This window comes from Macaca nemestrina, chromosome 20 (genome assembly GCF_043159975.1).
Source record: "Macaca nemestrina isolate mMacNem1 chromosome 20, mMacNem.hap1, whole genome shotgun sequence".
NCBI lineage: Eukaryota > Metazoa > Chordata > Mammalia > Primates > Cercopithecidae > Macaca > Macaca nemestrina.
The window spans coordinates 44,204,335-44,228,520 of record NC_092144.1 but is presented as its reverse complement, the minus strand read 5'-3'; the positions used below and the strand labels follow the sequence as shown (position 1 = coordinate 44,228,520).

General features: G+C 42.6%; 1 long non-coding RNA gene across 1 annotated transcript in view; it reads right to left on the bottom strand.

The window, feature by feature from the left end:
- LOC105495647 (uncharacterized) overlaps positions 1 to 23,316 on the bottom strand; it is a 42,976-nt gene extending 19,660 nt beyond the window's left edge. The window contains exons 1-3 of the long non-coding RNA XR_011617427.1: positions 22,302 to 23,316; positions 21,157 to 21,270; positions 16,369 to 19,326 (exon numbers count right to left, since the gene is read on the bottom strand). This is a non-coding gene — a long non-coding RNA (uncharacterized lncRNA). The remainder of the gene's footprint in view (positions 1 to 16,368; positions 19,327 to 21,156; positions 21,271 to 22,301) is intronic.
- Between the last annotated feature and the right edge of the window lie 870 nt (positions 23,317 to 24,186).

The window sequence follows — 24,186 nt, the reverse complement described above, 5'->3', positions numbered from 1 at the left end:
TTGCATACTGGAGTGAAGGTGACTGCAGAATCAGTGGTAGGTGGGCCAGAAAAGACAGGGCATTGGGGAGAGTGGCTTCTTGGCAAGGCCCTGAATAAGCACCCCAAGATTTCAGCTGATAAGTGTTTCCTGAATAAAAAACAAGCTTAGAAGTTCAAGTAGGGCTGCTGACCATAAAAGCAGGTGGGCTGGTGGGGATGGTGGCCTTTGCAGGGGATATCTGCTCCACACTGGGATGGGCCTGGTCCAGTGGGAGGAAGCTCACCCCAGATCTTGAGGGAGACCTGAAGAAGAAAGCTTGGAAGGAAGAGTACTATCCACATCAATTATAACACAGTCCAAGCAGGCTGGGAAATCCAGTCTGCAGACAGGCTGTCTGGCATGCTAGAAGTAACTGCAGAAGCAGTGATGGGTTGGCTGGTAAAGACAGGGGTACTGGTGCAAGCAACTTAAGGAGGGATCTGTAAGAAATGGGGAGGAGAATCCACATGCACAGGTGTATATGACTCCATTCTGCAGAAGGCAAGCTTTAAGGAGAGGGAGAAAGTTCTAGGACATGTGGGTTAGGCAGAAGTAGAGGATCCTGCAACTATGACTGAGGGACTGGAATGCAGAGGGCCCCTGTTCTCATTATTAAGTGGAATAGCAAATATAGGTTGGAAGCCAAAGTGAGAAATAGCAGGAAGAGCAAAAGGAGAGTCAGGAACTGTGCGTCTCATTTCATGATCAGTATCTGATGTGCGTGTAGGTACAGGGGCAAAGAGTACGGGTGGCCTAACAGGCCAGTCAAGTCAGTGACTGCTAATTTGGTAGTTTCTGGAATCTGCAAGGAAAAGGTGACCAATGGCAAAGGACCTGTGGCCTCCACAGCAGATAGGGAGAACAAGCAGGCTGAGCTGCTCTGCTGTCTGAAGGGGCCTCAATATTATTCTCCCACCTTGAGGTTCTATTGGTGTTCAGGGTTCTCCAAGCTTAGGTCTTCTGCAGTAACTATTCAGGCAAGGTAGGAGATGGGGGCAGCTCTCTTCACTCTCACAACAGTGGCAATGGGGGCAGCAATGGCAGCAGCAGGGGCATTGACAATTTCTGTTCACAGAGCCTACAACTGGCAGATGTGAGTGGAGAATTTCTCATTGACAGAGTATCTGAAAGCTTTCCTCTGTGAGTTGTTGTCTTTGACTTCAATGTGGCTGGTGAGCTGAGTTGATAATGGCATTCATCAAGCTCTTCCTTTCTCTGGCAGCAGGAAGGAGAATGTGGCTGGCCATTCAGCTCTGCTGCACCTCCTTCACTGCCATGAAGAGGCAGGAAGCCTGCAGCAGGCAGGACTATCTGGGCTGGTGATGGCATGATCTTTTGTGAATGAGCTCATAGAAGACATCTGTAACATCTGACCTCAGCTGTCGTCTGAGTGATTGGAATAGAGGCTTATCTTCAGGGGTCCAGGACTGCTCCCAAATATGTGATGCTTCTGTTGGTTGCTAGGGACCTAGATGCTGATTGTACTCTCCCACTGCTGTAGGGGCCCATTTTCTCTAACTCTGTCTTCTCCCACACTGCGGATCTTCCTCCTTCAGTATCCATTTCCTTCATGCCCCTGGTATCTTCATCTCGGTCTCCTTTAAGCAAGGATCTGGGGGGAGGTGTAAGTGGCTGTCCCAGGCCTCACAGGTGACTGTCTGATCAGGTGATGAGGGAGGAGAGTCCATTTGTGCCTTGGAGGAGGGATCTTTGTCATTCTGGAGTGGCCACTTTGTGGCACAAGCAGACAGCAATGTCATTTTCAGAGCGTCATCTCAGGATCCCCAGAGAGGAACATTGAGGCTTCCTGGTGGGACACTATCCTTTAGGGGTATATGACACCAGGATCCTGGTAGAACTACCAGGCAAAAAGCCAAAATAGAGTGATCCCAGCCAGAAGGGGGAGCACACTGGGTAGGATTGAACAAGTGCGTGATAGCATGGCCAGGCATGCGATCAGGATGGGGGCAAAGCTTGCTAAGCAAGTTGCCTATGAAGGGCAGTTTGTGTGCTGTCAGGTCCTGGGAGATACGACATTTGGAGAGGTCTCCTAACTACCTGCTACCTCCATGGCAAACCAGGTACTGTTCAGCTTGATGCATGTGACACATGGGACATGTGACAGAGAAAAAGTGCCCCAGCTAAGGGCATACTGCCAGGAAAATGCATGAGGAAAAGCACTGAAGGGCAAGAGGCCCAGAGGCTGAACCCCAGCAGGACTCTCTAGTACTTCTTGGCATTCCTACTACAGGTTGCAGGTGTTTGGCACCAGACAGTCTTGGTGGCAAGGTGGGACTGTCCAAGACTGAACTCCAGGAGCCTACATAACTGTCACTTCCAGGGCACCACGTCTGCAGGCACCTCAGTGCCACAGGGTGAATTTCAGGCTGTTCCTTTCGGACAACTGCCGCAGATGACACCAGTTCACCCTCAACACCTATCCCCACTCCTCCAGGCTGGTAGGTCAAGGCTCCAACACCAGCTCCTCCAGGGGCCTCCCTAGCTCTTCTTCAGTTCCAGGAGCTGGGTGCACCTTTTCTGTGGCCACCCAGGACAGGCGAGTATCCCAAGCATCTCTGGGGGACTGCTAGGCTTTCTGAGGTGGCAATGAGGATACCACAACACATTCTTTCCTGGCAGGCAGTTTATCTTCACTTATTTTTACAAATTTAGTAAGACAGCATTTAAGCCGTAAAACCTTCCTCGTATCACATGTGTACTAGTGGCCCGCATTCCACACTGGGTGGAATTTGAACCCTGGTTGTCTGATTCCAGAGCTCATACATTTAACCACCAGACTATGGTGCCTTCCCATCATGTAGACATCACATATTACCATTTTTGACAGTCCTTAGGGTACTTAGTAAAATTACACCTCCATAATGAACACAGGCACCGCCTATGGCTTTTCTCCTTTATTCTCTTAATATGGTGAATTACATTTATTTTTTAAATATTAAACCAACCTTGCATTTTTGGGAAAAACCTCACCCAAAAGTGGTCATGTTAGATCATATATATTCATAATTGTTATATCTTCTTGATAAGCTGACCCTTTTATCAGTATATAATGTCTCTCCTTTTAATAGTCTCTTTTTTTTTTTTTTTTGAGAGAGAGAGTTTCACTCTGTCACCAGGCTGGAGTGCAATGGCGTGATCTCGGTTCACTGCAACCTCCGACTCCCTGGTTCAAGTGATTCTCCTCCCTCAGCCTCCTGAGGAGCTGGGATTACAGGCACATGTCACCATGCCCAACTAATTTTTGTATTTTTAGTAGAAACAGGGTTTCACCGTGTTGGCCAGGATGGTCTCGAACTCCTGACCTCATGATTCACCCACCTCGGCCTCCCAAAGTGCTGGGATTACAGGCATGAGCCACCGTGCCTGGCCCTTTTACTAGTTTATTAGTATAGCCACTTCAGCTCTTGTTTGGTCATTATTTTTATTGGATAACATTTCCCATCCTTTCACTTTCAACCTATATGTGTCTTTAGAGCTAAACAAGTTTTGTTTAGACAGCATATCATTGGGTCTTGGTTTTCATTTATTATGCCAATATCCACATGTTTATTGGAGAGTTTAATTCATTTACATTTTAAGTAATTACTGATAAGGTAGAACTTCTGCCATTTTATTTGTTTTCTGTATATCTTATGCCTTTTTTGTTCTTTTCCTCCATTACTGCTTTTTTTTGTGTGTTTAACTGATATTTTATAATAAATGTTTTTGATCCCCTCTTCATGACCTTATGTATATTTTTAAAGATACTTCCTGTGGTTTCCATGAGAATTATATTTAACATCCTATAACAATATAGTTTGAAATTATTGCAAGTTAACTTAAGTGGCATATAAAGTATCTACTCCTATACAGCTCCTCCCCCTTTATCTTGTCACAGATTACCTCCTTATATATTGTGTGCCCAGTCATATACACTTATAATTTTCATGTACTCATCTCTTAAATTATGTAAGAAAAAGTGGATTTACAAATCAAAAGCACAGCAACACTGACTCCTATGTTTGCTTGTGTAGTTATCATTACCAGACATCTTTGTTTCTTCCTATGGCCTTGTGTTACTGTCTAATGGTCTTTCTCTTCAATTTGAAAGGCCCGTTTTAGGGTCTCCTGTAGGGAACAAACTCCTTCAGATTTTGTTTACCTGGGAATATCTTAATTTTTGCCTCATTTTTGAAGGACTTTTTTGCCAGATATAGAATTCTTGGTTGACAGTTCATCTTTTTCTTTTAGCAACCTAATACCTCTGGCTTTTATGGTTTCCCGTGAGAAACTGGTTGTTGGGTGAGCATGGTGGCCCATGCCTGTAACCCCAGCACTTTAAGAGGCAAAGGCAGAAGGATTGCTTGGGCCCAGGAGTTCAAGACCAGCCTGGGCAGCATAGTGAAACTCATCTCTGCAGAAATAATAATAATAATAATAATTTAAAAATTAGTAGGCATGGTGGCATACACCTGTAGTCCTAACTACTCAGGAGGCTGAGGCTGGAGGATTGCTTGAGCCCAGGAGGTCGAGGATACAGTGAGTCATGATCATGCCACTGCACTCCAGCCTGGGCAAAAGTGAGATCAAGTATCCCTTGTACATGATAAGCTCCTTCCCTCTTGTTGCTTTTAAGAGAATTTGTGCTTGTCTTTCAACAGGTTGATTGTAATGTATTTCAATGTGTATCTCTTTCAGTTTATTCTATGTGGAGTTTGTTGATTGATATGTCCCCACCCAAATCTCATCTTGAATTGTAATTCCCATAATCCCCATGTGTCATGGGAGGAACCCAGTAGGAGGTAATTGAATTATGGGGGCGGTTACCTCCATGCTTCTGTTCTCAAAATAGTGAGTGAGTTTTCACCAGATCTGATGGCTTTATAAAGGACTTTTTCCCCTTTGCTTGACACTTCTCTCTCCTGCTGCCTTGTGAAGAAGTATGTGTTTGCTTCCCCTTCCGCCATGATTGTAAGTTTCCTGAGGCCTTCCCACCATGCAGAACTGTGAGTCAATTAAACCTCCATCCTTTATAAATTACTCAGTGTTGGGTATTTCTTCAAAGCAGCATTAGAATGGACTAATACATTGATCATATATTCATGTATTTCATCAAATTCGGGAAGCTTTCAGGCATTCTTTCTTCAAATGTTATTTCTTCTTCTTTTTCTCTCTTTGCTTCTGGGAATCCTTTACTGCATATGTTAGTGTGCTTAATGGTGTCCTGCAGGTCTTATGTTTTTTTCACTTTTTTTTTTTCTGCTCCTCAGACTACATACTTTTCATTGTTTTGTGTTCATGTTCACTGAATCTGTCTTCTGCCTGCTCAAATCTACTGTTGAACCTCAATAGTGAGTTTGTGGGGTAATTATTGTACTTTTCAGCTTCAGAATGTTTTGGTTCCTTTTTGTAATTTCTTTTTTTTTTTTTTTTTTTGAGACGGAGTCTCGCTCTGTCGCCCAGGCTGGAGTGCAGTGGCCGGATCTCGGCTCACTGCAAGCTCCGCCTCCTGGGCTCACGCCATTCTCCTGCCTCAGCCTCCTGAGTAGCTGGGACTACAGGCGCCCGCCACCTCGCCCGGCTAGTTTTTTGTATTTTTTAGTAGAGATGGGGTTTCACCGTGTTAGCCAGGATGGTCTCGATCTCCTGACCTCGTGATCCACCCATCTCGGCCTCCCAAAGTGCTGGGATTACAGGCTTGAGCCACCGCGCCCGGCCGCCCTTTTTGTAATTTCTCTCTTTATTGATAGTCACTACTTATTCAAACATAATTTTTCTGATTTCCTTAATTCTTCGTCCATGTTTTTCTTTCACTCTTTGACCATATTTAAAATGGTTGTTTCAAAGTCTTTGTCTCGTAAGTCCAATATCTGAGCTTCCTGAGGAATAGTTTCTGTGAATTTATTTTTTCCCTTTGAATGGGCCATTTGAAAGTTACAGTATGATAATTCTGGAAGTCATATTTTCACCTTACCCAGGGTTTGTTGATTTATTTTAACTATTGGAAGCTATAGTAGTTCAATTGTTTACTGACTTTTCCCAACTACTTTTGCATAGACTGTTTTTCTTGTTATGTGTCCAACTGATGTCTCTTTTCCTTAGCTTATGTTTAGCTACTGTTTTGACCGAGTATTCTTTGAATGCCAAGGGCAAAAAAGAGAGAAAGATAAAGTGTATTAGGATTCTCCAGGGAGACAGAATAAATAGGATATATTGATAGAGGTACAGACATATGGGAGGGGATTTATTAGGGGGATTGGCTCATGTAATTATAGAAGCTGAGAAGTCCTGAGACAGGGCATCTGCAAGCTGGAGACCCGAGGATGCTGGTAACATGGCCCAGTCCAAGTCTAAAGGTCTCAGAACCAGAGAAGCTGATGGTGTAACTCTCAGTTCGAGGTCAAAGGCCTGAGAATCCAGGAACCACTGGTGTAAGTCCTGGAGTCCAAAGGCTGGGGAGCCTAGAGTTGTTGTCCAGAGACAGCAGAGGAAGAGTGTATCCCAGTTCCCACAGATAGATTGACACATTCACCTTTTCTCTGGTTTTGTTCTCTCCAGACCCCAAGCAGACTGGATGGTGCCCACTCACATTGAGGATGAACCTTCCCCACCTAGTCCACTCAGACTCACATGGTAATCTCCTGTGGAAACACCCTCACAGACACACCCAAAATAATGCTTTACCCAATTTCTAAGTATTCCTCAATCCAGCCAGACTGACAGCTGAAATTAACTATCAGAGAGAAAGGCATTGGGTTAGGGCAATAAACAAACAAAGAAACGAAAAACAGATGAGAGAAGAAGCAGCAGCTATCTCTTCCAGTATTTTCAGACTGGCTCTGTGCTATGGCCCTCATTAACACGTAGCAAGGCTTTTATTGAGCCTGGGGACGAGCCCAAGGTGAAAGCTAAGGGTCTGTCTTTTCAGGTCTTTCTGAACATGTGTCTTGCCTTGAACATGCATGGAATTTTCTAAATTTAGTTATATTTAAGGGCGCTTTTAATGCCCTAATTTCCCAGAGCAACTCTCTTCCTACTCTTCCTCTCTGGCTTAGGTGGTCTATTGTTTCTTTCAACCATAACTTTTGCCCTACACCACTTCAGGTTGTTTGCATTATAATATTTTCAAGCAATGTCTGTCACTTTTCCAGCCTGTGTGACTTGAAGTTAGATTAATTGGAAATGAACACTTTGCATTGGTCCTTCATGTGTCCCCTAAGCAGGTTAGCACAGCAATACATGATAATTTGTGAGTAAGGTCTGCTCTGCTCCCTCTGGAACCAGGGAACAGGATCCAATGGTGGGAATGCGAACTGAAGTCTTCAGAACTGCCACTGAGCTGAAAAGGGTATGGGGCAAAGGCCAGTAAGAATGTACAAAGCTTTCCTACTACTTAGCTTTTTCTTGATTCAGCATCTTCTTGGTTGGTGTAAACCTTTGACGGTTTTCCAGCGTTCTAGCAAAGTTGTTTCTAACAATTTCTGCTAGTTTTTGTTTGTTTGTTTGTTTGTAGAGATGGGGTCCTACTATGTTGCCCAGGATGATCTCAAACCCTTGGCCTCAAGCAATCCTCCCAGCTCAGCCTCCCAAAGTGCTGGGATTACAAGCATGAGTCACCATGCTTGGCCCTGCTTTTTACTTATGTTTCCGTGGGAGGATGAGAGTTTGTAGCTGCCTACTCCACTATTTTGCTGATGTCACTGTTAATTACATTTCATTTTCCTATTTTAGCTTGTTATTTTTAATAGAAAAGATGATGTGCAAAACCCTGATTATAACATATTTACTGATTTTGTTAAAATGAAGGCAAGAAAAGTAAATTTTGTAGAGTAAATATAGACTAATAAAATAAATTTTTTGTAATGTCAACCCAAATGAGGGACTGAGACAGGGATCACAATCTAATAAGGTTTACTAATCTGGAGCTTGAGAGTGCGCATCAGGGGAGCCAGGATTACAGCAGTCTGTAACTGAGTTCCAAAGTCAATTACATAAAGCACAGTATTAACTTTTTTTTTTTTTTTAAATCAGGGATACTGTGGTACAGATGGTGGGCAGTGAAGCAACCATTACATTCCTGTGATTTTGATCAGTGTTTAGAGAGATTATACATAAGGTAAAGCAAATGTGTGGTTGAGTGGGTAGGAGATGGAGGCATCTTAGGGCCTGGTGGAAGGATAATTGATTTTATCTTGCCTCGTTTTACAACTGATAAACAAGTTTACAACCAGTACCCATCAGTGAAATATTTAACAGACTCTAGGTACACAGGAAGTGGTCAACTTTAGTTTATAGGCCTTGGGATTGAAGCTGACACGTGTCTATCTATGGGATGTTGCAACACGTAGCTTTGACTAGCATAGCTGCTCTTGCACATACACACATTCCTGAGCTACTGTTTACAGTAGGCCTGTGTTAGTTTCCCTTTTACTTATTTTCACAATAATGAACCCAAACTTCGCCAGCCTATCAAGAGAAGACATAGGCATGCATAATAACAATAATGAAATTTCCTCATCTTTGATTTTTTTTTAATAACTTCTAGTCCTATAAAATCCATGGATTTTAAAATTTGTTTCTATTTTGTCATTATGAATAAATATTTATCAAGGTAGGAGGATAGGACATATTTCATTGAATTGTGTTTTTGTTTATTACTTCTACAATTTAGATGCAAGAATACAGTCCTCCAGTATACTTTTACCCTCCAGTGTACTTTTACACACAGGAACAGGCATGGCTAGGTCCCTGGCAAATTGAAAACCAGTTATTTTCTGAAAGATTAGGGATCATGGTCTCACAATTTAAAAAATTACAAAACACATGAGGAAATAATTGATCATGATGGAAATACAACAGAAAACACATATGCACAGACACATAAAATATACAATCTGACCAGCTAGACTGAACATGCTTGAAGTATTGAATATCATACAAAATATACTTCTCTAATAGGGTTACAGTTTGGAAGTAAGGTATTAAGTTTATGAGATCAGAGGGTAGGTCAAGAAGTCCAATATACATCTATCAGACTTCCAGCAGGAGCTAACCTAAAGATGAGGGAATAATATATTCATGTATGGGAATCTGATACATGACAGAGGAGGCAACACAGATTAGCTGAGAAAAGATGGCCCAATCAATAAAGCATGCTTGAAAAATTGATTGGCTATGGTACTGAGAAAATGGAAACAAATCCCTACTTCAGGTTATATTCAAAATTCAATTAGAATCACTTGAGGCCAGGAGTTCAAGACCAGCCTGGTCAACATGGTAAAACCCTGTATCTACTAAAAATACAAAAATTAGCTGAGTGTGGTGACGCATGCCTGTAATCCCAGCTACTCAGGAGGCTGAAGCAGGAGAATTGCTTGAACTCGGGAGGTGGAGTTTGCAGTGAGCTGAGATCGCATTGCTACACTCCAGCCTGGGTGACGCAGTGAGACTTTGTCTCAAAAAAAGAAAAAGAAAAAATTCAATTAAAAGAAAATATAGGAAAATACTTTATGATTTCAAGGTAAAGAAGAATGTTTAAAGACAATGCAATAAGCATAAGCCCCAAAGGAAAACACAACTAAATTCAAGGACTTTGTTAAAGATGTCACAAAGAGCATGAAAACATATACCCCAACTGGAAGAAGATATGTGCATCATATATAACTGAAAAGGACTGATGTAAAGAACACTAATGATTCAATAAGGAAATTAAACATAGGCCAATAGAAATGTGGGGAAATACATGCTATTAGTCATTTCACAGAAAGGAAAACTCAAGTAGCCATTGTATTAGTCCATTTTCATACCATCATGAAGAAATACTGGAGACTGGGTAATTTATAAAGAAAAATAAGTTTAATGGACTCACAGTTCCACATGGCTGGGGAGGCCTCACAATCATGGCAGAAGGTGAAGGAAGAGCAAAGGCACGTCTTTACATGGCAGCAGGCAAGACAGTGTGTGCAGGGGAACTGCCCTTTATAAAACCATGAGATCTCATGAGATTTATTCACTATCACAAGAAAAACATGGGAAAAACCCACCTTCATGATTCAATTACCTCCCATCAGGTCCCTCCCATTATATGTGGGGATTATGGGAGCTATAATTCAAGAAGAGATTTGCATGGGGCACAGCCAAACTACACCAGCCATTAAATATAAAAAGATGTATAACTTTATTATTTAATGCAAGACAAGCAAATTAAAACCAGTATGAGCTGTTAGTTCATATCCACCAGGTGGCAGAAATTTCAAAGTTGGATAATTCAATCATTTAGCATTGCCAAATAAAGTTGAATATGTACATATTATACAATGAGAAAATTTAACTTCTACAATTCTAAACCCTAGATAAACTGGATGTGTCCACAATGAGATGCCATCTCACACCAGTCAAAATGGCTATTATTCAAAAGTCAAAAACTAACAGATGCTAGTGAGGTTGTAGGGAAAAAGGAACGCTTATACACTGTTGGTGAGAGTGTAAATTAGTTCAACCATTTTGGAAGATGGTGTGGAGATTCCTCGAAGACCTAAAGACAGAAATACCATTTGACCCAGCAGTTCCATTACTGGGTATTCCTTAAACAAAGGAATGTAAGTTGTTCTACTATAAAGAAAGACACATGCATGTGTGTATTTAATTGCATCACTATTCACAATAGCAAAGACATGGAATCAACCCAAATTCCCATTAATGATAGACTGGATAAAGAAAACGTGGTACATATACACCATGGAATACTATGCAGCCATAAAAAGGAACAAGATCAAGTTCTTTGAAAGGACATAGATGGAGCTGGAGGACATATCTTTAGCAAACTAATGCAGAAACAGAAAACCAAATACTGCATATTCTCACCTGTAAGTGGGAGCTAAATGATGAGAATATATGGACACGCAGAGGAGAACAACACACACTGGAGCCTATTGGAGTTGGAGGGTGGGAGGAGGGAAAGGACCAGGAAAAATAACTATTGGGTATCGCTTAATACCTGGGTGATAAAATAATCTTTACAACAAACCCCAAACCTGCACATCCTGTACATGTATCCCTGAATTTAAAAGTTAAAAATGTTTTTAAACAAAATATATTAAAAGTTTTTAAAAATTGGGTGTGTCCAGCAAACAGGTCTGTTTATAATGTCAAAAACTTGGGAACAGTACAATGAATAAATAAATTGTAAATACAAAAAATACTACACAGACATTAAAATGAATAAACCCCAAGTTGACAAACTGATGTATAATGTTGAGCAAAAGAAAAGGTTCCAGGTGAATATATACAGTATGATTCTGCTTATCTTTTTTTTTTTTTGAGATGGAGTCTCGCTCTGTCCCCCAGGCTGGAGTGCAATGGCATGATCTTAGCTCACTGTAACCTCCACCTCCCAGGTTCAAGTGGTTCTCGTACTTCAGACTCCTGAGTAGCTGGGACTACAGGTGGTGTGCCACCACGCCCGGCTAATTTTTGTATTTTTAGTAGAGACATGGTTTCACCATGTTGCCCAAGCTGGTCTTGAACTCCTGGACTCAAGTGATCCACATGCCCCAGCCTCCCAAAGTGCTGGGAATACAGGTGTGAGCCACCATGCCCTGCCTGATTCTGCTTATCTAATGGTGAAAAGCAAATAAAAGTAAATTAAAGGTGGAGCCATGCAGTCATTATTAAACTATTTTGAAAAACAAGGATGACTAATTAAAAGTGCAGGATAGAGGCAGAAGGGTGGACTAGGACTGCATGCAGATGAGGAGGGATCCGGGGGCTCTGCACCGTGAGCTCACCTGCATGGTGAATTCACAGGTGTTCATTGTCCATTATTCCTTAAAGTGTTCATATAAGTGAACACCTCCTCTTCTTTGTGTATGTGCCTTATTTAGCAATAAAAACGTTTTAAAAATAGTGAGATATACTTCAGATATGAATAGATCTTTGTGGAAACCCAACCGTAATAGTTTTCATGTGAAAGGGGCTTGTGAATTAAAAAAAAAAACCAGCAGCAGCTCCAGTACACACACACACAGCCACACATATTCATATAAAAAGGTCTATTGAAAAGTCTTTAACATCTGAATCCCTTTTATTTTATTTTTGCCTGGTGGTAGGCATAAATAACCTGGTAAGGATATCTACCCAAAGGGATATAAATCATTCTACCATAAAGACACATGCACACATGTATTCATTGCAGCACTTTTCACAGTAGTAAAGAAACGTAATCAACCTAAATGCCCATCAATGGCAGACTGGATAAATAAAATGTGATACATATGATGGAAAATATGGAATATCCTGCAGTCATCAAAAAAGATTGAGATCATGTCCTTTATGGGAACATGGATGGAGCTGGAGGGCCATTATCTTTAGCAAACTAATGCAGGAACAGAAAATCAAATACCGCATGCTCTCACTTATAAGTGGTAGCTAAATGAGGAGAACACATGGACACAAAGAGGGGAATAACACACCCTGGGGCCTATTGGAAGGTGGAGAGTGGGAGGAGGGAGAGGATTAGAAAAAGTAACAATTGGGTACTAGGCTTGGTACCTGGGTGACGAAATAATCTGTACAACAGACCCTCTCGACATGAGTTTACCTATGTAACAAACCTACATATGCACCCATGAACCTAAAATAAAAATAAAAAAAAAGTTACCCAGGAATTTTCATGTCATTTTTGTTTTGACATATGCATATCCTTTGCCCACTTTTTAATGGGGTAGACAAACCTATCTTATAGACAAATTGCAAATAATACATATGGATGCTCCTTCTTCCAGGAGGTGGAGACTAAATATTCTCCTTCTTTAAGGGTGGGCTGACTTGGTGACTCCTTTCCAAAGACTACAGTAGAGGGAGGAACACATAGCAACTTTACAGTGGGTAAAAAACCATGGAAGACTACATTATTCAAATGATCAAGTTTTACATCACCAGAGATAAGAGATACTGATACCATGTACCCCGATGCAATGTGACAAAAAAGATACTTAACTTCTAAGGTGTCTTTCCAAAAACCTCAAAACTCCAAAACCCCAGTCTCATGGTAAGGAAGCACCAAACTCAGACTGTGGGGCATTCCATCTGGCCAGGTCTCTTGAAGACTACCAAGGCCATGAAAAATAAGGAAAGCGTTAGTCCAAACTGCATTATTTTGTAAGCCCCCCACCATTTCACAGACCTTGGTCAAAGTGAAACATTCCACAGGGGTTTGGGCTGTGAGAAACATTCTGCCCGACCACCTGACTTTTTTTTTTTTTTTTTTTGAGACAGAGTCTCACTCTGTCGTCCTGCTGTGGGATAATTAAGGAATTAGAGAGACCGAGGGGTTGAGGAGGAATTATTTAATTATTTAGGTGCATTGACCTAGTCGGATTAACATTCAAAGGACTGAGCCCTGAACAAAGAGTTAAGCTACCTTTTAAGCATTTTGTGGGGCAGGGGGGAGATCCGTGCAGGGGGAAGCATATTACAGAAGTGAGAAACAAAGACAGTTATTTAACTGAGACATGCATTACATTATTTCTTACTTTTCAAGAAACAACATGTTTTACGACTTGAGGTTATCTGTCTAGCAGACCTTGCATCTGCACAGCTAGAGAAACAGAGTCTTCACAATGCCTGGGAAAGGGAGAGATAAGGCTCGCTAGCCACAGAAGGAAAAACAGGCAGTTAATTTTGAAGGATTCCAGCTCTTTCTCTTCCTCAGGGGGAATTGGTTTTTTTTTGTTTTGTTTTGTTTTTTACATACAACTGAGTTTTTGCTTACACATTCTTTAATTTCTTTTAATTCCTGTTCCAGCAATGGCTGGAGGGCAGTGGTGCAATCTCAGCTCACTGCAATCTCCACCTTCCGGGTTCATACCATTCTCCTGCCTCAGCCTCCGGAGTAGCTGAGACTACAGGTGCCCACCACCACACCTGGCTGATTTTTGTATTTTTAGTAGAGACGGGGTTTCACCAAGTTAGCCAGGATGGTCTCAATCTCCTGACTTCGTGATCCACCTGCCTCGGCCTCCCAAAGTGCTGGGATTACAGGCGTAAGCCCCCACACCCGGCCCCAACCACCTGACTTTCTTATCACATCTTGCTGGGAGAAAAGTCCAAAGGACCTCATTATCATATCCTGCCAGAAAAAGAGCCAAGCGGCCTCATCATGGGAACACCTTATTGATATCCTCCTGGGGAGTAAGCCATACCCCCCCCAGACCCCTACCCAGGCGTATAATTGCACCAGTTGTAAGCAGCAGTGGGCCCCGGCATTAAGCTGGTGCCCCACCTCCAAATAAAACCTGCATTGCAGTAGAGCCGCTATCCCTCCCCTCCCCTCCCTCCCCTCCCCTTCCTTTCCCTTCCCTTCCCTCAGGTATTTCTTTATAGCAATGCAAATGGACTAACCCAATTTAGGACACCCCTAGGGGAAGAGGTCAGGCTGCTGGGACATCGCTCCTTTCCGAGCCATTTCTGGATGCCTCACTGATTGGATTTGCATTAAACAGTCATTCTGCAGCAAGATCACAAATCTACTCTTTATTTTTTATTTTTTAGACCAGAGTCTCATTCTGTTGCTTAGGCTGAGTGCACTGGCACAATCTCGGCTCACTGCAACTTCCATCTCCCAGGCTCAAGCAGTTCTCCGGCCTCAGCCTCCTGAGTAGCTGGGATTACAGGTGCCCGCCACCATGCCCAGCTAATTTTTGTAGTTTTAGTAGACAGGGCTTTGCCATGTTGGCCAGGCTGGTCTCGAACTCCTGACCTCAGTTGATCCATCCACCTTGACCTCCCAAAGTGCTGGGATTACAGGTGTGAGTCACCGTGCCCAGACTACTCTTCTTTATTAAGGGGCCTGATTCCTGGCTCTGGAAAAGATCTCATCACTGATCCCTTATACATCAGGACAGGCAGAGACCACCACCTCCTCCACCCTGAAGAGTGTTTTAGGAGAACACAGTGAGAAGCTCAAGGGGGTGAAATTCAAAAATGCGTGCATGAGCTGTGGACTAAGGTCTGCCTAAATGTGTGTACTGGATGGTGGTTGTGGTAGGGGGGTGGTGCTAGGGCTTCCTAAATTTGGGGAGATGATGAGAGGCATGCAATACATAATTGTCACATCATGGAGAATGGGGCATTCATCCCCTCAAGCATTTGTCCTTTTCAGCACCACTTGTTGAAAAGACTATTTTCATTGAATTGCCTTTAGTCCTTTGTCAAAGACCAGTTGACTGTATTTGTGCAAGTCTATTTCTAGGTTCTCTATTCTGTTCTATTGATCTACATGTCTATTCTTTCACGAATAGCAAGTCTTGATTAATACAAGTCTAGTCTGCATTGCCCTAGCAGAGGTTCTCCATGAGGGCTCCATCTCTGCAGCAACTTCTACCCTGGATATCCAGGCATTTCCATACATCCGCTAAAATCTAGGTGGAGGTTCCCAAACCTCAGTTCTTGACTTCTGTGCACCCACACGCTCAACACCACATGAAAGTAACCACGGCTTGGGGCTTGCCCTCTCTGAAGCAATGACCTGACCTATACCTTGGTCCCTTTTAGCCAAGGCTAAAGCTGAAGCAGCTGGGACAAAGGGTACCATGTCCCGAGGCTGTACAGAGCAGATGGGGCCCTGGGCCCAGCCACAAAACCATTTTTTACCTCCTAGGCTTCCAGGCCTTTGATGGGAGGGGCTCCTATGAAGGTCTCTGACATGCCTTGGAGACATTTTCCCCATTGTCTTGGTGATTAACATTTGGCTCCTTGTTACTTATGCAAATTTCTGCAGTAGGCTTGAATCTCTTCCCAGAAAATGGGTAAAAACCCTTTTGTATTACATCATCAGGCACAAATTTTCCAAACTTTCATGCTCTGCTTCCTCCTGAATGCTTTGTCAGTTAGAAATTTCTTCCATCAGATACCCTAAATTATCTCTCTTAAGTTCAAAGTTCCACAGATCTCTAGGGCAGGGGCAAAACGTCACCAATCTCTTTGCTAAAGCAGAGTTAAGAATTACTTTTATGTCAGTTCCCAAGAATTTCCTCGTCTCTATCTGAGACCACTTCAGCCTGGACTTCCTTGTCCATATAGCTATCAGCATTTTGACTGAAGCCATTCAAGAAGTCTCTAGGAGGTTCCAAACTTTCCCAAATTTTCCTGTCTTCTTCTGAGCCCTCCAAACTGTTCCAACCTCTGCCTGTTACCCAGTTCTAAAGCTGCTTCCACATTTTTGGGTATCATTATAGCAGTACCCCATTCTACTGGAACCAATTTGCTATATTAGTCTGTTCTCACACTGCTATGAAGACACACCTAAGACTGGGTAATGTGTAAAGGAAAGAGGTTTAATTGACTCACAGTTCCACCTAGCTGGGGAGGCCTCAGGACACATACAATCATAGTGGAATCCAAAGGGGAAGCAGGCACCTTCTTCTCAGGGTGGCAGGACGGAGTGAGTGCCAGCTAGGGAAATGCCAGACACTTATAAAACCATCAGATCTCACGAGAACTCACTCACTGTCATGAGAACAGCATGGGGGAAATCACCCCCGTGATTTAGTTACCTCCCACAGGGTCCCTCCCACAACACGTAGGGATTATGGAATTACAATTCAAGATGAAGTATGGGTGGTGACATGAAGCCAAACCATATCATCTACAGATCAATTGAAAAGAACAGACATCTTGACAATACTGAGTCTTCCTATCCATGAACATGAAATCTCTCTCCATTTATTTATTTTTTTCATTTTAGCTTTGTAGTTTTCCTCATAAAAGACCTTTTGTATATTTTGTTAGATTTACACCTAACAATGTCATTTTGGAGGAAGTTAATGTAAATGATATTTTGTTTTTAATTTCAAATCCCAATTGCTCATTGCTGGTATACAGGAAAGTGATTAACTTGTATATATTAACATATATCCTGCAGTCTTACTAGTTTAATTCCAGAAGCTTTTCCTTGATTTTTTAAAGATTTTGTACAAAGACAATCATATCTACTAACAAAGACAGTTCTATTTCTTCCTTTCCAATTTGTACACCCAACTTCCATTAAAACACTGAAAAGTGGTGAGAGGAGATATCTTTACCTTGTTCCTGATCTTATCAGAAAAACTTCTAGCTTCTCTCATTCAGTGTTATGTTAGCTGTAGATTTTTTGTAGATGTTCTTTATCAAGTTGAGAGAGCTCTCTTCTATTTCCAGTTTGCTAAGTGTTTTCCTTTTCTTTTTTTTTTTTTTTTTGAGACGGAGTCTCCCTCTGTTGCCCAGGCTGGAGTGCAGTGGCGCGATCTCGGCTCACTGCAAGCTCCGCCTCCCGGGTTCATGCCATTCTCCTGCCTCAGCCTCCCGAGTAGCTGGGACCACAGGTGCCCGCCACCACGGCTGGCTAATTTTTTGTATTTTTAGTAGAGATGGGGTTTCACCATGTTAGACAGGATGGTCTCGATCTCCTGACCTTGTGATCCGCCCACCTCGGCCTCCCAAAGTGCTGGGATTACAGGCGTGAGCCATCATGATCGGCCGCTAAGTGTTTTTTTAATCATGAATGGGTGCTGTATTTTGACAAATGCCTTTTGCAACTATTGATATGACTATGTGATTTCTGTTAATATGATGGATATTAATTGATTTTCCAATGCTGAACCAGCCTTGCATATCTGGAAGAAACCCAACTTGGCCATGGTGTATAATGCTTTTTATATATTGTTGGGTTTGATTTGCTAATATTTTGTTGAAGACTTTTCCATTTATATTCATAGAACATGTTGACCTGCATTTTTCTTTTCTTACAATGTAATGTTTTAGTATTAGTGTAATGCTGGGCTCATCATATGAGTTAGGAAGTATTCTCTTTACTTCTATCTCCTGGAAGACATTGTAAAGAACTAGTGCTTTCTATTTCAGGTGGTTATTACTTATTTCATTTTAAATAGGACAATTCAGATTATCTATTAATTCTTGTGTGAGGTTAGCAAACTGTGTTTTTCATGGAATTGATCCATTTCACTTAGGTTATCAAACTTGTAGGCAGAGTGTTGTTCATGGTATTCCTATGTTATCCTTTTAATGTCCGTGGGATCTATAGTGATACTCCATTTCATTTCTGATTTTAGTAATTTGTGTTCTCTCTCTTTGCCCCACCTCTTAGCTTGGCTTAGAGGCTTATTAATTTCATCTTTTAAAGAAACAGCTTTTTATTACATTAACTTTCTCTATTGATTTCCTGTTTTCAATTTCATTGATTTCTCCTCTAATTTGTATTATTTCTTCTGCTTACTTTGGATTTAAATTGTTCTCCTTTCTCTAATTTTCTAATTTGGATTACTGATTTGGGGTATTTATTCTTTTCTAATGTGGGCATTTAATGTCATACATTTCTTTATAAACTCTGCTTTCACTGTATCCCACAGATTTTAATAGGTTGTATTTTCATTTAGTTCAAAATATTTAAATTTTTTTTTTTTGTTTTTTGGATCCATGTGTTTTTTAGAAGTGTGTTGCTTAATATCCATATATTTTGGAATTTTCTATATTTCAGAACTATCTGTTACTGATTTCTAGTTTAATTCCACTGTGGCCTTCTCCCTTGCCTCTGCTCCCTGTTCTCCACTTTACAGCCAGAGGATGTTGGTTAAGACCTGATTCTGACCTCCATCCTCTCCACCAAATGTTCCCTGACTCCTCAGAAAAGACACACATCTGCTCTGCCTGCCCTTCCAGGCCTGAATCCTGCATCCTCACTCTCTGGTCCCACCAAACATAATGGAGACCTTCAGTTCCCTGAATACCGCCAGCTCAGTTTTGCATAGAAATACGTTCACATGCTGATCCTTGTGCTCATAACACCATCTACATAGCATTCTAGCAGTTATCAGAAATGGGAACCTCTCCATGTATCTCCTGACCTAGGATTAAGATACTGAGTCTGAGGGAACTCAGGGGCCCTAAATCCAACAGCCAGGAAAGTGGCAGGCGTATGTATAGTCCCAAGACACCAAAATCCCAGAGACTATATGGTTAGGAGATGAGGAGGGTACAGGTCTGAGATACCCTCTACTCACCTGTGCATGACCTTAGTCATGCACAGGTGAGTAGAGACTTCTGCAGCCATTAGTATCTGTGAGAAGAACAACACTACAGGCAACTGGCAACCATGGTGGGGTTCTAAGGGTTTGTCCAACCCCTTCTCCTGGTGCTGGAGCAAGATGGCCTCCAGCTGACTGTCTACTGTGGGCCTCACACATTAGGGCAGCCTTTTATCAGCTGTGTGATCTTGGGCTACTCGACCTCCCTGTTCCTCAGCATCTTCATCTGTAAAATGGGGACAGTAATGGAACCAATTCATAGGGGTAGTGTTGGTATCAAACACATTAGTACTTATAAAGTGCTAAGTATATGCTATCGTTATCCACAGAATCAAGACTTTTGTTAAAATAAACTACAGCCACATGCATGTCATGAATGCATCTCAGAAAAACAAATACAGTATCACAACATTTATGTAAAGTTTTAAATATGCACAAATAAGTAATATATGGTTATGGGATATAGCCATATATGGCTGAAGAAACAGTGTTAGGAAAATAAAACTATTAACTACACAAAATTTAGAATGAATGATTACCTCAAAGCAGGGGAGAGAATACAGACGAAACTTCTAAGATATTGATAAAGTTCTGTTTCTTAAAGCAGATGATAGCTTCATGGCTGTCTGTCTTAGTGTTATTCTTTTTGCCTTACTTATACATCATAAATATTATTTTGTGTAATTTTAATGTAAATCAAAACAACCATAAACAAAGCTGTCTCAGATGTTGACTAAAGCTGTTCATTGTATGTTTGCATGCACAAAAGTGTTTAATTTACAGGTGTTGGGAGCCAGCGCCCCAAAATCTGGCCATAAACTGGCCCCAAAACTGGCCATAAACAGAATCTCTGCAGTACTGTGATATGTTCATAATGGCCCTAACGTCCACGCTGGAAGGCTGTGGGTTTACGGGAATGAGGACAAGGAACACCTAGGGCGGAAAACCGCTTAAAGGCATTCTTAAGCCACAAACAATAGCATGAGTGATCTGTGCTCTAAGGACACGCTTCTGCATGGAAGGCCCATCCCTTCATTTCCCATAAGGAATATTTTTAGTTAATTTAATATCTACAGAAACAATGCTAATGACTGGTTTGCTGTTAATAAATACGTGGGTAAATCTCTGTTTGGGGCTCTCAGCTCTGAAGGCTGTGAGACCCTTAATTTCTCACTTCACACCTCTATATTTCTGTGTGTGTGTCTTTAATTCCTCTAGCGCCGCTAGGTTAGGGTCTCCCCGATCGAGTTGGTCTCGGCATACAGGTATCTTTTAGAACTGAAAATTTCACTACCAGAATTTTTATACTGATAAAATTATTATTATGACATAATGATTTACGTCATCATAAATTGTTTCACCTAATTCATTATCTAAATTAAAACCTTGTTATAACACATAAAAAGGAAAAATGAATTAAGGCTTTTGTCAGTGTTCTCAATGCAAAGTGACTGAAATTTTGAATGAGTTTTAGCCACCTTCAAGCATTTAAGAGAATGTGTGCTAGGTTTGAATACTTGTACCCTCTAAAACTCATATTGAAATTTCATTGCCAGCTGGGTATGGTGGCTTATACCTGTAATCCCAGCATTTTGGGAGGCCGAGGCAGGTGGATCATTTGAGGCCAGGACTTTGAGACCAGCCTGGCCAACACAGCAAAACCCCATCTCTACTAAAACCACAAAAATCAGCTGGGCATTGTATTAGTCCATTTTGATGCTGCTGATAAAGACATACCCAAGATGGGGCAATTTACAAAAGAAAGAGGTTTAATGGAGAACTCACAGTTCCACATGGCTAGGGAAGCCTCACAATTATGGTGGAAGGGAAGGAGGAGAAAGTCACATCTTACATGGATGGCAGCAGGCAAAGAGAGTTCGTGCAGAAACTCCCATTTTTAAAACCATCAGATCTTGTAAGCCTCATTCACTATCAGTAGAACAGTGCAGGAAAGACCTGCCTCCATAATTCAATCATCATCCACTGAGTTCCTCCCACGACACATGGGAATTGTGGGAGTTACAATTCAAGATGACATTTGGGTGGTGACGCGTACCTGTAGTCCCAGTTACTCGGGAAGCTGAGGTGGATCACTTGAACCTGGGAGGCGCAGGTTGCAGTGAGCTGAGATTGTACCACTGCACTCCAGCCTGGGCAACAGAGCAAGACCCTGTCTCAAAAAAGAAAAAAAAGAAAGAAATTTCATTACCACTAAAACAGTATTATGAGGTAGGAACTTTAAGAGGTGATTAGGCCATGAGGGCTCTGCCCTCATGAGTGGGTTTAATGCTTTTTAGAAAAGGCTTCTGGGACCTGTATGCTTTCTTTGCTCTTCTGCCATTTGGGAAATAGTGTGTCTGCCACTCCACCCAGCCTGACCCTTCTCCCATGCCCCCCAAAATGCACCATTCAAGGTACCATCTTGGAAGCAGAGAACAGGCCTTTACTAGACACTAAATCTGTTGGCCCATTGATCTTGGACTTCCCAGCCTCCAGAACTGCTAGAAAATAAATTTCTGTTCTTTTTAAATTGGTCTGTGGTATTCTGTTATAGCAGCACAAAACAAAGACAATGTGATATTTAAGGCTTTTGATTTTAGTATGTTTACAACGCTTAGTAGCATACTAAAAGGTGAACCAAATATGAAATACTTGCATAAGTTTAACTTCTTAAATCCATATATTTTCAATGTTTAATTCACTACCTACATGCACATATTTAGCATGATATTAATTGCTTTAATGTTGAAATAAATGGTGTTTCATAAATTCATAAGTTAAAAATAGTGAGTGGAGAGGGTAACTCCGGGCCTGTGGTGTGAGCACTAATTCTCTATCCTTAAAATAGTCCTGCATTCTTAAGATCTGCCCTGAATGGTGTCCCTTCTACCCCTAGCCAAAACAGCCTGAACATTCCTTCAGCTTGACTAAACTTAGACAGGTTTCTCCTCTTATAGGCCCCTGGCCTCCCTTTCCTTAGAGCATTCACTTCAGGAAACTTTTAATTGTAATCTTTCTACGCCCCTTGAAATGTACTTAAACCTTCTCCCAGCCTCTTGCCACTTTCACAAACCAGGAAATGTCTTTCTAAAGGACTTGGAAACTTTTGTTTTAAAACGTAGATATTGTAGATATCGAAGGAGACGGCACACCTATCTCCCAGTTTCTGTGGGAGGGTAGGAGCCTAACATCAATGGGTACCTATTATCAAACATTCAGGGCTCGGAGCAAAACATTAGCAAATTCATGAATAATTCACGGTGGTTCACAGATCCCACTGGTCAGCCTCCCCACTTAACGTGTTCCAGTATTTTTCCACTAGCTCACTCCAGTGCTTCAAAAGCCTGCCACCTTTTGGTCCAATAGCGCTGACTTCGGTACCTCTCTCATATTGCAAAAGTCTTGAATAACTTTCTCTGCCTGTTTCAACTTTTTCCAGTTCATTTTTTATTCTGACACTCTTCTATGGCTTCTCCTCTGGCTCCCCCATCGTAACTCTCCTGTTGTCGTTCCAGCAGCCTCCCCAAGGTCTTCCACTTTCACTCTTACCACTCCGCTTCCTCAGTCCTGAGCAGCCTTTGGGAACCTTTTCAAATCCTATCTCAGTTGGAATCTCTCAGTTTAACACCCCCGGGGCTAATCTTCTATGGCGACCTCAGAAGGAAGGGGTAATGCTCAGGCAACCAAGTCACATGTGACTCATGTCCTGGCAATCTCTTTCTTGTGGACAGGTGACAGGCCCCGGTTTCCCTGCTGCTCCACACAATGGGACCTCCAAGCCCCCGCACGTGCTGGCTCCACTCGTAACACTCTTCCACCCTCATCACGCTGGGTGTCAAGACGGGAACACAACCAGGAACGCGCCACCGTCCTGAACAAACTTCACTGAAGGTAAACTGAGTGGGCGCCCTTCATTCGGGTCTTAGGATTGGGAGGTGGGAGTTCTGCCCGGTGAGGGTTTAGAGGACACAGCGCTAACCCGCGCTGGGTTGATTAGCTCAAGCTTCGCCATTAAAGGCCATTGGCGGCGAGGACCCCCGGAGCGGTGGACTCGGCCGCACCCGGCCTGGCGCGAGGTCGCCCGGCAGAGCCCTCGCCAAGCTTCAGAACCGCCTCTGTCCGTGGGGCAACACCGGCTCTAGGGCTTTTCCCACTCACTTTATCTTGCGCCCCACTGTACTGTTCTGTCAAGTGACCCACCTCAGAAAACGACCGCCTCCAGGAGGACGCCGGAAGTCCCGCCTTGTCGCTTTTATGTGCTCGGAAATGCCTCTTTCCTCGGCCTCCATTGGCCCAACTTCGCAGGCGCATGGCGCAGAGGCATCTGGGTAATGTAGTTCCCATAGAGACAAGGGTCCTGGCTAGGCACACTTGCTTCAGACCACCGAGCATAGGCTAAGGGACCCTCGGAAGAGCTTAAGGAAATGCTGTTTCCAAGCTCCAAGAACTGAACCGGGCGGGACATGGTGGCGCGCGCCTGTGTTCCAGCTATTCGAGAGACTGAGGCCGGGACATGCTTGAGCCCAGAAATTTGAGGCTGCAGTGAGCTAGGATTGCACCGCTGCGCTCCAGCCTGGGACCCAGAGCAAGACCCCGCCTCTACAAAAAGAAAAAGAAAAAAAAAAAAAAAAAAAAAGAAAGAAAACTTGGGGTCAGTATTTCACGTGCACTCCAAAGCTGCAACATCAGTTGGGTACACAACACGGTAATGCCAGTCCAATACAGTGTGCCTATCAGATGAGAGCTAACGAATGCAGGCATCCTCAGAGACACTGCAAACTGGGTTCCAGACCATTGCAATAAAGCGAATATCGCAATAAAGTATGTCACAGGAGAGTCTGGGGGCGGTGGCTCACGCCTGTAATCCCAGCACTTTGGGAGGCCAAGACGGGCGGATCACGAGGTCAGGAGATCGAGGCCATCCTGGCTAACACGGTGAAATCCGTCTCTACTAAAAATACAAAAAATTAGCCGGGTGCGGTGGCGGGCGCTTGTAGTCCCAGCTACACGGGAGGCTGAGGCAGGAGAATGGCGTGAACCCGGGAGGCGGAGCTTGCAGTGAGCCGAGATTGCGTCACTGCACTCC